Genomic DNA, 14662 nt, shown 5'->3' on the forward strand with positions numbered 1-14662 from the left:
TAAGAAGAAGAAAGAGAGTACTGGTGAGCTCAGTAATCAGAAAGACCTGGTAGGTAAAGGAATATTTCTCACCCAAGAATTCTCACCATAATTAAGAAAACCCCCCAAATGCCTGTCAGACAGATCAGAAACACTCTTTAGGACACAGGTGTGGATGTGTCAGAGACTGCTGTCCACAGAAGACTTCACAAACAAAACCGCAGAGGCTATACAGAATGATGCAAACCACTAGTTAGCTGCAAGAACAGGATGGTTAGCTCACAGTTTGCTAAGAAGTACCTAAAAAAGCATGAGTTCTGGAAAAAAAAGTCATGTTGACAGACTGGATCAAGATTCACTTGCATCAGAGTGATGGCAAGAGCCAAAGGGAACTGGCCAAGATCCAAAGCACCCCCCCCCCACCCATGCCCTTACCTTTGAAACATTGTCTTCATTGATGATGTAACTGCTGATAGCCAGCAGGAGCTGAAGATGGCTGCAGTACAGGCCGGGCAGAGCATCACCAAAGGATATTCTCAGTCCAGGGGTTACAGACTTCAAGCAGTCATTGCATGCAAAGGTACCAATCATGACTACTTTCATTTACATAATATTAATATGTCCCCTGAAATGGGGGGCTATGTCTAAAAAGTGCTTTCATTTCTACACGGTGAAGCCAAAGTGTTTAAATAAACACTTAAATAAAAGCAAAAACATGTCTTTGTTCCAAACATTATGGAGATGACTGCACTTGTAATTATCTGCGTGATCTAACAACCATCTATCTAACCTACTGTTATTTGTGAATAAGTGGCTGACTTCACATGCATCTCACATAATTTATAAATGATAGAAAGGATACAAACATTTATTTATGTAGTTAGTTCGTTGGTTAGTTTGTGCCATCTGTTAACTAATCAGTCACAACTCACATGCATTATAGTTAACCACCGGAAGACCAGTGATCTCTGACACCAGTTCCATTAGGTGACTTTTCATGATTTGTTTCTTGCCAGTCATTCTTTGGTAACATCTCAACACACAAACCCTGTGGAGTGGGGCATTGTGGGGCATGTGGTGAGAAAGTGATTGCCTTGGACATAACAGAGAGCGAAGCTACAGAGAGGAGAACAATAGAGAGAATTGAGACAACACTTAGTCTCCCCCAGTGGAACAGACCGTTCCAGAGGATATGAGCACTGTGTAGCACTGTTCCACTTACTATTGCACTTCCTCATGCATAACTCTTACATATTTTATCTCCTTTTAAATGTTGATTGATCGACCAGGAAGGGAGGTGGTTTTATGCTACACAGAATCAAATACTCAGTTATACAGCAGGGAGTTGTTTTTATTTTTAAGTGAGCTGACTAACCAACCTTAGATGCTCATGTTTAAAACAAAGGGACCAAACAGGTTTTTGTCCATATCTTCATAAATATTCAAGAGCAATGTGTGGTTATATGCTGTAGAAGACTGTTCCATATGCACATAATCTTTTCAACATTTGCCTAGATAACCTCTGCCATTGTATTCAGACAAATTTAAATTCTGTCGGTAAAACAGTCGGAAAAAAATAAACAATGCAGGTTATGAGCTATATTGTATGCCCAATAAATTGGAATATTACATTCTTTTGCAATAATTCCATTAATTAGGTACACCTACGCAGTACCCTTTTGCCTCCAGAACAACCTGGATTATTTGAGGCGTAGGTGCTGGAAACATTCCTTAGAGATATTGATCCATACTGACACGATAGCATCATGCAGTTCCTGCAAATCTTTTGACAGCAAATTAATGCCGCAAACTCCCAGTTTCTCTTCATCCAATAGGTACTCTGTTGGATTGAGATTAGGAGACTGTGCAGACAATGGGAGTAAACTGAAGTCAATGTCATGTCTGTGGAACCAGTTTGAGATGAGGCATGCTTTCTGACATGGTGCATTATCCTGCTGGAAGTACCAATTTGAAAAAAGCTAGACTGTGACCATAGAGGGAAACACATGGTCAGCAACAATGCTGACCTATGCTGTGGCATTCAAATGTTGCTCAATTGGTTTTAAGGGGCTTAATTTGTGTCAAGAAAACATTCCACACACCATTACACTTCCATCCTCAGACTGCACCATTGACCCAAAGCTGGATGGATTCATGGATTCATGCTGTTCACGCCAAATTCTGACCCTGACATCTACATGTTGTAGCAAGAATCCTCAGACCAGAAAATATTTTTTCTATCTACAGTACAGTTGTCCAGTTTTAGTGATCACATGCCCTCTGTAGAATTATCTTACTGTTCTTAGTTGACAGGTGGGGAACCCGGCATGGCCTCCTGCTCCTGGAGGCCGTTTTCTTCAAGGTTAAATGTGTCGTGGGTTCATAAATGTCATTCTGCTCACCACTGTTGTAAATAGCTGTTATTTGAGCATTTGAAGCCTTTCTGTTAACCTGAATGAGTGTCCCCATTCTCCTCTGACCTCTCTAATTAACAAGGTGTTTTGCCCACAGAACTGCCATTCACTGGTGTGTTTTCTGTTTTCTTTTTGTTTACTGAACCATTCTTTGTAAGCCTCTAGAGGCGATAGTGCTTGAAATTCCCAGGAGGCCATTTGTTGCTGATATGCTGGAACCACCATGTCAGGCACCAACAATTGTTCCTCAGTCAAAGTCACTTATATCACACGCCTTCTATATGTTTGGTTGAACAACATTAAAACCTCTTCAACTATATCTGCATGTATTATACGGCATATTGCACTGCAGCCACGTTATTCGGCCAGTGGGTATGTGTGTGCATTTATATATATTTGTGTGTGTGTTGTACTTTGAATTCAGAATACTGTACGCAATGAATTTTGATCTTTGCCTTAAAAAAATAGTGCCTGCAGCTGTGCTGAAGTAAAGCAAAATATTTAAAACTCAGAATGGGTAGCCCTACATTGCAATATGCCACTGCTCAGAATGTTAAATATGTTGAATGTCTCCGATCAGTCACACAGAACAAGGTAAAAAAAAAAAGACATATTTCCACTATATCCACATCCCTCTGTGCCCTTTCATCCCCATCCGTATTGCTTTGTTTTTGTTATTTCTTTTCTGACTTCCCATCTTCCCCAACTCAGATTACAGACAGCTTAGTTATGCTGCAGATGTACTTCTTAAAATACATTATTCACGAAAGGTCAGGACATACAAGACTATTTTGTGATTCATAACAGATACAGGGGTGACGGTATGACTTGTATGCAATGTAAACCAAAGGAACAAAAAAATGCATCGCCCCCATTCCCAATACTGGTGCACAGAATGTAGTGCAAAAGTCAAGTCAAAGTGGGCATCCAGGAATTTTCTGAATTGACTAATTATCACTGTGGATCAAGAATTCAGTTTCTGCATCTTGAAAGAGTCGGAGAATGTGACTGTAAATCAAAACCAATTCATTCACGCAAGATAGGAGCAAGGACTGATGATTAATTGGTAGCATCAAAAGAATGTACAAGCACTTTCAATTAAATGTTTTTACAAGTCAGACATGACCTCATCATTTATATGGGTTTGTTTTCTTTACACAAAGACACATGCACATATATACACGCACGCACAACCACACACACATACACACACACGCACAGGCACGCACACACACACAAACAAGTAAAAGGACAACATGATTTTGGGGAAGAAGTTGAATTAATGCAGTTCGTTTTGCCAAATGGAAAACAACTACAAAGTTAATTGTTTTATTACAGGGAGTCAAAGAAATGAATTTTAGGTGTTGAAAGAACTATAATATCTGGTACATACACAGATAGACACCAACATATGCTGAAGTACATGCCCCGACACCAAAAGTTCCCTTTTGGCTGTAGAAATTTCTATGATAAGTACTCTATGAAAGAAAGAAAGAAAGAAAGAAAAGCACCACATGTGCCCTTTTTTGCTTGTGTATATACCCCCCCCCCAAAAAAAAAAAAGTCTGTGTCTGGCCCTAGCTAGTATCTAGTGTTGAAGGAACACTCCAACATAAATAACAGTATTACTGTCATATCCCAGCATTTGCCAGATCATCTAACAATAAACCTAGCATGATTACTCATTTCTATTGAATGATTGGTGCATTATTGATCTCTCTGACCTAACCACATTTTTGATTATTCATTTTATTTCTATTCACAATTCTACATTTAGCAAACAATCTTTTCCAGAGTGACTTACACTGCATTACAATTTGCATACAATCCATTACACGGCTGGAATTTTTTTTTTGCTGGAGCAATTTAGCACTTTGCTCAAGGGTGACACCACAGTTCGGGGGAAGATCCCAGCTGTGAATTGAACTCACAATCTTTGAGTTATAAGCTCTGTTTGCTAAACACTATATCACATGACACTATGATAATTGACTCAATTATTTGATCTTTGTCAATGTTTATGAAAAGAACTTCTGTATTTTTTCGCAGCATCACAGTAATTAAGAGGATTTACATATTAATAGTTCTCAAGGGACTTTTTATTTGGCTTGTGTTCATTTTTTACTCATATGGATCATCACAAACACTGTAACCAAGCATATGTATGCAATATTGCACTTACATAAATATAATATCAATATTATATATAATACAATATTTAGAATAACCAGTTAAATATAGGTTTTTTTGTGAACAAGGATCTTTTACTTTTCCCAGTGTCACTGTGGCCATTTTGTGATATTGTCATCACGGTACTGCAGAATCACCAGGATATTAGATGGACCAGGCAGTCGATGGATCATCTTAAAATTCATAAAGGGACATGACAAAGTACGTAATTGTGGTTACGGGCATTTGGCACTGGTAACTTCATGTTAGCAAGCTAAACCTCCCATAGTTATGAAAATGGAAAGGAATATAGAAGCTGAGTACCTGATGAATCGATGGAACATTTGACAGTATTGTGATGGGAGTGTTAAATTATGAATCCATTTAAAGCCTGTGATTGGCTCCAGTTCCTCTAGCTGGTCATGCATGAGGAAAAGCTCTCATTTTAGGTTATTCACAAACAGCAGAGACAGGAAGAGACAAAATAACGGATGTCTGTTAACTCTGAGCATGCAGGTTGTGTTGCTTTCAAGGTGAAATGGCATCAGATAACTAAATCTTTTTATTAACACAATAGTGTTTCAAACACCCTCAGTAGCTGTGTTCCCACACATACTTTTGTATGTACTATTGCTTAACTGGTTGCAGACATGTTGCTGATCAAAAATGCATACAAAGAGGAAAATTCCTATATATCCATTCCCAAGTGGAAATATTTGTGCATGACCATAAAGCTGCTGGTTCCTGTGCTTCGTAGAATGGTCCGTGATGAGCTAAAATGGCCTTATCAGTTAATTACAATGGGTGATAATTTCAGGGGGAAAAAAATCTTTTTCATATCAAGCCATTAAATTGTGTTATGGAATTTCCAACGTATAGAAGTAGGGTTCACAAAGATGCATCAACATTGTTTTACCCACAAGGGACTTTAAAAAGAAAGATGTTCAGCAATGATAACGGTGATGCAAACTAGTATAAATTAAAACAGATGCTAATGGAAAAGAAATTCAATCTTCTGTCCTTTCAAAGAAATGACAGTAGAAGGGGGTACAATTAAAAGTCACTCAAATATTTATATTCATAGATTTCCTTTTTCAGATTAAAACTACCATCTGGTCTTGAAATTGTATTGTCTTTGAAGTGCATGGTCTGCTCTCAGTTTGCAGTTAAAATAATTTTCAACTCAGTGTCTTGTATTATAATAAGTATATAATGATTATATTGCACAGCCCAAGGTAGAATTTTTTTGTTTGTTTGTTTGTTTATTTGTTTGTTCGAGGGCTTCCAACAAGCTTATACATTTAGCAGCTGCACTGCAGACTGAGGTTAGGACCTTGATTATCTGCATTATGTGCAAATAATTTCTCCACAATGGTGCAGCAGTGGACAGATGGTGATGGGTACAACTTACCAGTTACAGTAACTTAATGGATATCAATGTATTTCTGAGTCTAAATCTAAGTGTGCTAAAGCTGTTTTGTCTTCTGTCGAGATCCATTGATCTGATTCATCAACCTAGTTAATTTCCCTATTTGTCTGTTGCGCTCGAGTGCTCTCCATGATGAGCCGTGTCATTTGGTTGGTGTGGGTGGCAGTCGGTCTGTCTTAGAGACCGCTGTTAGATGGACAGATGTTCGTCTAGCTGATACTTCCAGCAGTCCTGGCGGAATTGGGGTGGGATGACTGAACAATCTGTCAGTGCTAACTTAATATCGAGCATGCTACATTGTGGCCACTTCTTTCATTTGCTCCCGTGACGTTAGTTTGTTTGTTTTCTTGGGTTAATTACTGTAGTTACGTGCAAAATAGTGTAATCCTTACGCACAGCACATTTTGTCACACATGAATAGTCGGTGGAGTGCTGACCAAAAAAGGAACATGATATAAAGAAGGAGTAGGTCTACACTTGCACTCAGTAACTTGCCTTTTAAATTCCAATGTGGGTTCAATCTATGTGTGCATATATATATATACCATATATACAGTGAGATTCACATTGTTTGTGACATATTTTTTTATTCATTTGGCTCTGTACTCCACAATTTAACACTTGTAATCAAACTATTCACATGTGGGTGAAGTCCAGATTCTCAGCTTTTATTAAAGGCTATATTAAATATTTTGGAAGAAATTACAGCACTTATGAGGCTTAAAAAAAAAAAAAAAAAAAAGCAGTTATAGACATAAGCTTAGTAATCGCAAAGGGCCTGGTAGGCCAAAGATGACCTCTACAGCGGATGACCACCATGATGAAGAAAAACCCCCACAGATCAAAAACATATAGTTTGCTAAGAATATCTAAAAGAGCATGCAGAGGTCAGGAAAAAGATCTTGTGGACAGGTGAGACCAAAATTGTATCAATGATGACAAGAGCAACATGTGGATTAATTGCCCAAGATCCAACGCACCTGCCCCCACCTCATCTGTGAAACACAGTGCCGTAAATGTTACTTATCCATATCACGTATCACTTATCTTCATTGATGATCTCACTGATGATAGCAGCAGCAGAATAAATTCAGAATTATTATTTTTTCTTTTAAATTAATTTGCCACCAATGTGGGCCTGCATACTGTATATTCAGTTCCCACCCTAATTTGGATTATTCAATCTGTAACCATATGGAGTTACATTTATGTCTTTATTACAGTATACAGCAAACCTTTCCACACTGCAGTCTACTTTGGAGCGGCAGTTTGGCTATAACCACTTGTTATTCCTATGCATGCCTGTAATGGCCAGTTGGCCACAGGTCAGAAATTTGTCTGTAGCAGAAGCTTAGAGAAATATCTGTGTAAACCAGCTGTCTCCAACTGTTTATTTATTTATTTATTTTTTTTTTATTCAAGCTATTTTTAAAAATGGCTGTGAGCAAACTTGTTATGATACTGATGAATAATACAAATTCAGACAATCTGTGCAGTAACCTGGCTATAATACATGTGCGTATGGAATTATGTTGCATGTGATGTGGCATGGCTGTTCACATCATTATCCATAGAGGGAGCATTCACAGTGATGTCACATTGGCTTGAGGAGGTAAATGCCATATCGAAGCACCAATCTAATTATATTTCAGTGCCCACATTTTTGGTCACCCACTATTATATTTGGCTATATAATTTGGAAAGTCTGGCTACACCTCTCATGTTGTCATTTGAATAGCATTAATAAAGCCCCCTTGACACGTGTACCAAAGGAACTAGGGATTTAGAGGCAACCACTGTGCATTCTTTTTCCATTTATATTTTTATATTGTCCAATGCTGACTGATGTAAGACCATTAACAAGCTAAACATCATTATGGATCCCTGTGGCACCCCAATTAAGGTGATTCATTGGAATATTGGTTTTTCAAGCATTTTGCTATCCCTCTCTGACATAAGTCTTCATCCATGTCAATATTTTCTCAGGGAGGTTAAATTGGGAGATTTTAGGGTACACTGTACATTCACACTGTGGTTATCTGTGTCCAGCATTTTTCCTCAAGTTTTGAAATGGAGCCTCATCAACCTTATTTTTCATCACCTCAGATGGCTCCTTTGAACAACTGAATGTACACTTAGAAAACTATTGCGGATTTCTGTGAGCAGACAGTGCAAATTAGCTGCAGGTTGTTAAAAACACGGGTTATGTTTAAAGCGCACCTCTTTGTCTCTGACAAAGGGAACTGAATCATAAAAGGGATTCTTTTGGTTAACAGACGAGGCGGTTCCAAGAACAACAGGGGAATAAAAGTGGACTTGTCCAGTCTGCCTGTTGCATGGCTGACTCATTCTTCAGGTAGGCTGTTCAAAGTATGCTTTTTAAAAAATAAAAAATAGAAAGGTTGAGCAGAGTCTGAGAAACATCTGAATGGGGAATTTCCACTAACTAATGAAACCAAACAGCAAAAGTGCAAGGAAAGTGTGCTGCCAGTAAAACTAAGGGAAATGAGGCCACAAATGCTTCAGATCCCTTGCCATGTGCCTCATACAGCTTTTTCAGGCTGTGTGAGTAACGCAGATGGCTTCATATTAAATGTGAATCCCAGGGAATCCACCTAACAGTGCTTAATAAAAATGACAACATCAGAATTGGATGAGAGCCAAATTCAAACACAAACACACACACACACACGCACACACACACAGGGTTGTCAAACCCTGCAACGAGCACCACTGCAAAATATAAAACTGATAAAATATCGTCACTGACATCTTTTCTCGGAAAATCTTTTTTTTTTGTTGTCCCCAGTGGAGAAGAAGGTGGGTTTATTTGCTCCTGGTATTGCATGGAAGTGTGACAGGTGGCAAAACAAGTGTGTGTGTGTGTGTGTGTGTGTGTGTGTGTGTGTGCGCGTGTACTTGTGCGTGTTTTTATGTTCTGTACCTGAGTCTGTGTCAGTGTCACACATTGGTACAGAATGCCATTTAATTTTTGTTTGGCTGGCATTTAGGGTTGCACCAGTGATGAACTGATGAAATTCAGTTGCACCTATCAGTCTTGAACCATGCTCAGTGAAGGATTCACCAAATCAGTAATCACCAAGGATTCATCATTCATCAAGGAAATAATTCCTAATCTTTGTGCAGTAGCGAACAATCACAGAAAACTGCCATCCTGCTGCACATGTCTACCCCAGCTGTGAACCTGCCCTCCTGTGGTCCCTCACTCAGCTGGAAGTAGCTTCAAAATGTCTGCTTTTATCTTGCAGCTGCGAAATAAAATCTGATTACAGTGCGGAGAAGTTCCACGCTACTCAGCATTAGATAATATTAGCTTCATTTTAGAGTACGTGTGGCATTGTTTCTTCTAAAGCGGGAGGGGTATTATAATTAATATTTGGTGGCACTTTGAGTGATGTGGTTGCATGCTTTCTAATTGGCCTCCTGTTGTGAACCTGATTGTTATTTTCATTAGTGGCCTACGGTTGAAACTGGATGGTGGTAATATGGTACATAGCCAGGCAGTTCTGGCAGAACACTCAAAGTCATCCTTTTCAATAGTTACATCTAAAGAACCGAAAAGAACAAATGCTATGACATGAAGCAGATTTCATTCAGTCGAGATTTAAAAATGATTCTTTAATCAAAAAAAAGTTCTTACACTGCATGCAATAGGACTTTGGGTTCATGTTTGGCCAGATTGCCCATTAAGAGACCTCAGAAGCATTACAGTAATTGCCCCATCTGCAGGTTTATGCACTAACAGGTTATTTTCCAACAGGCCTTGCCATTCTACTTTTCCCTGTCATTCTGTTTCCTCCATTGAAGCCATTTCAAAGAATATCCATATCACTGAAAAAGATTGCTGAGAAACAGGGCCAACCTAGCAGAGTTACATACATGTACACGCACTGGCCAATCAAAATGTTTCACCTGACATTGGATGTTTGTGTGGGAGGGGTGCAGGTGGGCGGATGTGATGCACGCTTCTGCACGACCGGTTGGCTCAGAGGAGTGTGTATGCGTGTGTGTGTGTGTGTGTGTGTGCGCATGCATGCATTAATGCGAGTGGGAATGAAAATGTGTTGAGCATCGCTTATTACTCATACTGCTTGACATATCAGACAATTATTTTCTCCCCCTCTAGCCTGATGCATACTTGTGGAAAGATGAAAATACCAATAAAAAGATGTTAACAAAAAAATAAATACATTCCTTCCAAAAATCACAATTGCTGTTATTTTATTTATTTATTTATTGCTCTATTAAATTGCAAATTAATGTTAAGCATTGAAAAACAGACATGATTCACTGCGCTTTGCTGTTTGAATTGTATTTTTCAGTCTTGATACAGTAATCTTTGAAATTTCTTGAAACATAATTGGCAACATAATCGCCAGTCAAATTCTCCTTCAAACAATGTTTGCATTCTAAGGAGCCCCTTTGGGATGAGAACCACTATCCATGTGCTTAGAACTGTAATATTCAAATACATGGCTATACAGGAAGATGCAGCAATGAATGTTGGACATGTATTCAAAATTAAATACTGTGGTTGTTGGTAAAAAAAAATTCCACTGTTTAAATTTAATATATTGTTTGAATCTGATTTTTGATTGAGAGGCTAAAGTAAGTTTTGACAGCAGCATTCCTATTTCATAAGGCAAACGACTAAAACCACAAATAAACTGGACTCTTGCAATAAAGTAGCACATGCCATGACAAAACACAAATAAAACAATCCCACGAATCAGTGCTGCTAAAATTGTGTCACTTCAGCCATGCTGAAACACCACTAACAACACTTATTTGGTTACCACTCTTTCCCAACAGGTACACAACCCCTCCCTCTTATACATACCAGTATTTAAAAACAGCTTTACTAATTACTGTACTTTTACCAAATAACCGATCAGTCTGTCCTTCTTTGCTGTCCTTCAAACAAATTGGAAATTCAGCTGCTAGTATTTAGCTGAGCCAAGTTCAAAACATATAGCAGTGACCAGGGTTTCACTGCAATATCAAAATGGCCAAAATTTTAAAGAACATATGGGTTGTTGGACGTTGTTCATCCTAGTGGAACATTCTTCACCACAATGATATTGAAACAATTGATGTGCTAGCCCACTGTTGTTCAAATCGAGTGGCAGACGTGATTGTTCACATTTGAGATCATGTTATTTGGCAGTGCTTCCGAGCCTGAGATTTGTGACCCTTAATGAATGCATTAATATTTCTTTCATTTTTAGCCAATTGCTTATTTTCTTCACAACTAAAGGTTAAGATAGATCTGTTGACAACATGTACTGAATTTGGGGTCATTCGAGGTATTTGAAGGTATTTCCAAATGTAACATGTGTACACCTGAATATAGCACCCCCTAATGACCAACTTATGCCATTTCTTTTGACCAGGTTATGGGCAAAATGGGCAAAAAGTTACCAATGTTTGGCTGTAATAATAATAATAATAATAATTTTGGCAAATGCAAAGAAAAATGGTAAGCAAACAAGAACAAAAACACACAGTATACAAAAAATACAAAAGGAGAACAAAATGTTAGATAAGAAACATTCATGTGGTTCTTTCTTGTGAAGAAGGCTCCATGGTGCTAATATATTAAAGAGCAGGCAAAGTGTCTCTCCCTGATTAAAGAACTGAGGAGAACTGTGATGAGACAGATTCCATGTTTTGTTTCTTCCTGAGTCATTTTGACGAGGACAGCTCCCCGCTTTAATCTCTAGTCTTCTATGCATCAGTCGGACAGACAAACCTTTACAAGTGTGTCTTACTGATGGCTCAACCTTTTTGATCATCTTCAACCCCCACAGTGTCCCTGTCAGCTGCTAAGCCTACTGTGCATTTCAATATCTGGGTTAAAGGAAACATTCAGTCACAGGCACACCCACAGATGGATTTCTTTTGCAGAAAAAAGCTTTCAAGCATTTACAGTTTGCTGACAGAGGTAGCTAATACAGTTCATCATTTCTTAGAAACTCTTGCAGTCTAAAGGGTACTGTATGCCAGAAATTGCCTGACTCAAATCCTGATGTACCACCAATGTATGCTGATTATTATCTTGTGATTAATTAAGGTTGTTGAAAATGTGTTAAAAGTTCAGTTATTTTTCTAACGAAACAGATTTTAACATTGTGGAGGTTTGGCTCACTATCATTTGCTTAGTCTCATAATTTTTATTTTCCACAAATTTTTCCACCTTTTTACTGATCAGGGCTGAGATTCAAGGAATGCCTGTCCTTAACCTTTAAAATATGAATTACTGTTTTTTTCTTCACAAACAGTTTGGCAACTTAAAATAGCAGTCACTAAAACTGACTGACCTGACTGAGTATGTGAAGAAGTGTAATGCTTGCATTTACTTGCACGTGAAATTTAAAGAGGAATGCCGATTTAACACAGCCTCAGGTGCCTACAGATTCAGCTGTGGAGCCATCAATTAATCAATGCAAAATGTATCCGCTTTTAAAATGAATCATCAGCCTGAAAGCCGTACAGAAAATTGAAGCATTAGTTGTCTAAGAACTGATACGACTGATTCAAAATTTCTAATTAAATGAATGTGAAATTTTCCTTTTCTGTTGCTTGAATATCTATTTCTGGCATATGGAGGCATTAAGTGGATAAACCATTCATCGTTAGATACAAAAAGTGTCTAATTAGAAACGATTAACAGCTCTTTATATCTCTAGAATTGAAAATAAGACATTAACACACATCAGCACACATAAAGAGTAACCCAGGACCATGGTTGGAATGGAAATCATGCTTCCTGACAACAGGGAGCTCCAACCCTGGATCTAGAGACTACTGCTTCTTGTTTTAACCTTAAAATTAGCAACACGATCAAACCCAAGAAAGCTGGTGAGGTAGATTAGCTGCAGCTGTCTGCTTTGATTAATGAACTGAGTGCTGAGTAACAGCAAATATCCGCTGATCCTCCAGCTCTCCAGGACCAGGTCTGTAGACCCCTTTCCTGTCAAAAGCCTGCCGGCTAGATTCTGCAGCACTGGGGCTAAGGGGAGAGCCATCCCAGGCACTGCCACTGTAAAAGTTTTGCTTTCCTTCAACTCAAAATCCTGTTGCTGCTAATTGTGATTTGCATATTTTTAGCATACAGTGTTCCCTGAGAGTGCCTTCTCTTGGCTGAAAGTGAAGAACAAAATCAAATGTTTCCTTTTGGATGATTGTAATTGCATTACAGCAATAAAGTAAATTATTCAAGCCCTGTACCACCCCATGCTTTCCGCTTACTTTTCCCTGGGGTTTAAACATTCAAAAAATGAATGGATAAGTACATTCGTGAATAATTCAGACCTGTTGCATTTTGAAGAGTTCAATGACTCACAGACTCAAGGTTTGTGAGTCATCGGGCCTTCCCCAGAACCAGCTTTGCACACATTACTGTAGTTTTCAGTAATATTACAGTACTTTCTGAGACACCAGAATGAAGAGCCAATAAGCTCTCCCTCTTACCTGTTGAACTGTTGAGGCAAATTTATAAGGTTAATATTTTAATGATGACTCGCGGTGTGAAATTATGGGTAATTGGTGTGGTTTGTGTAATTGGAAGATTTCTTCCCAGCAGCAATGAGTGGTGGCTGGGTGCAAACGCTGCTCTGTTCGATCCAACACCATCGTCATCCCACAGGCACTCTAAGCATCCCCTGACTGACCTTGCCTACTCAAGAGCAGCTCTCCACCTAAGCACCGAGCCTTCTTTAGCTCAGCTGAACAACTTAATTTCAACCCAGGATTTAGCAAAATTGGAAGGCATCAGATTGATCAGGCCATTTTTTTGATGGTTGAAGTATCAAGGGACAAAGGTTAGAGGAACTAACTATACTTGCCTAGAGGCATAATGCAGCTCCTCACATTGTGCAAAATGCTCTCCATGCACCATTAGTAAGAATGAGTATAATTGTAACTGGAGTTTAGAGATGGAGATATGGAGAGTAATTTGGAGACAACCCCTTACGCTATTGCCTCAAGCTTTTGCAATCAGTGTAAAAGTGCAATGCACCCTTACCCTTTCATGCTAGCTCCCAATCTCTGCCTTTCTTTCAACATTTGATTTTTTTTTTCATTTTTCCATGACGTCAAAATTGTGGGTGGGGAGATGATGGGGGGGAGAAGGAGGGGAGGATGAGGAGTCTGTTTCTGGATTCCAAGCGAAAGTTTACAGAAATGCAATATCTGTTTTTTTCAATAAAGCTAATTGAAATACATTTGGTTTGTCGGTGGATTGCTTTACCTAATCCATGTTTAAACATTTTCATTAAAACATGGGTTCAGTAAAGCAATTCCCATTACTAAAGCACTAGTAATGTTGCTTGCTTTCAATATCGAGCACACTCCATTTGACAGTAATGACTTCTGCTGCCCTTATACAAAGCTATATACTAAACACGGTGGCTGCCATTCAGTTCAATGCGATTTATTCTAAGAGAAACACTTAATGAACCGTAATGCATTTCAAAATTATATCTTTACATTTTTAATCAGGTGGTTGCAATGTGAGTGCCATTTTGGTTACTTCACCTGTCCTTCTTTTTATTATATAATTCTGTTACATAATTTTTCATTTGCCTCCAGGACCGATTTCAGGTTCAAGAACTTCTGTTTCACGAGGCACCAACAACATTTAAAAATA

The sequence above is a fragment of the Anguilla anguilla genome, chromosome 3 (assembly GCF_013347855.1).
Source record: "Anguilla anguilla isolate fAngAng1 chromosome 3, fAngAng1.pri, whole genome shotgun sequence".
Lineage (NCBI taxonomy): Eukaryota > Metazoa > Chordata > Actinopteri > Anguilliformes > Anguillidae > Anguilla > Anguilla anguilla.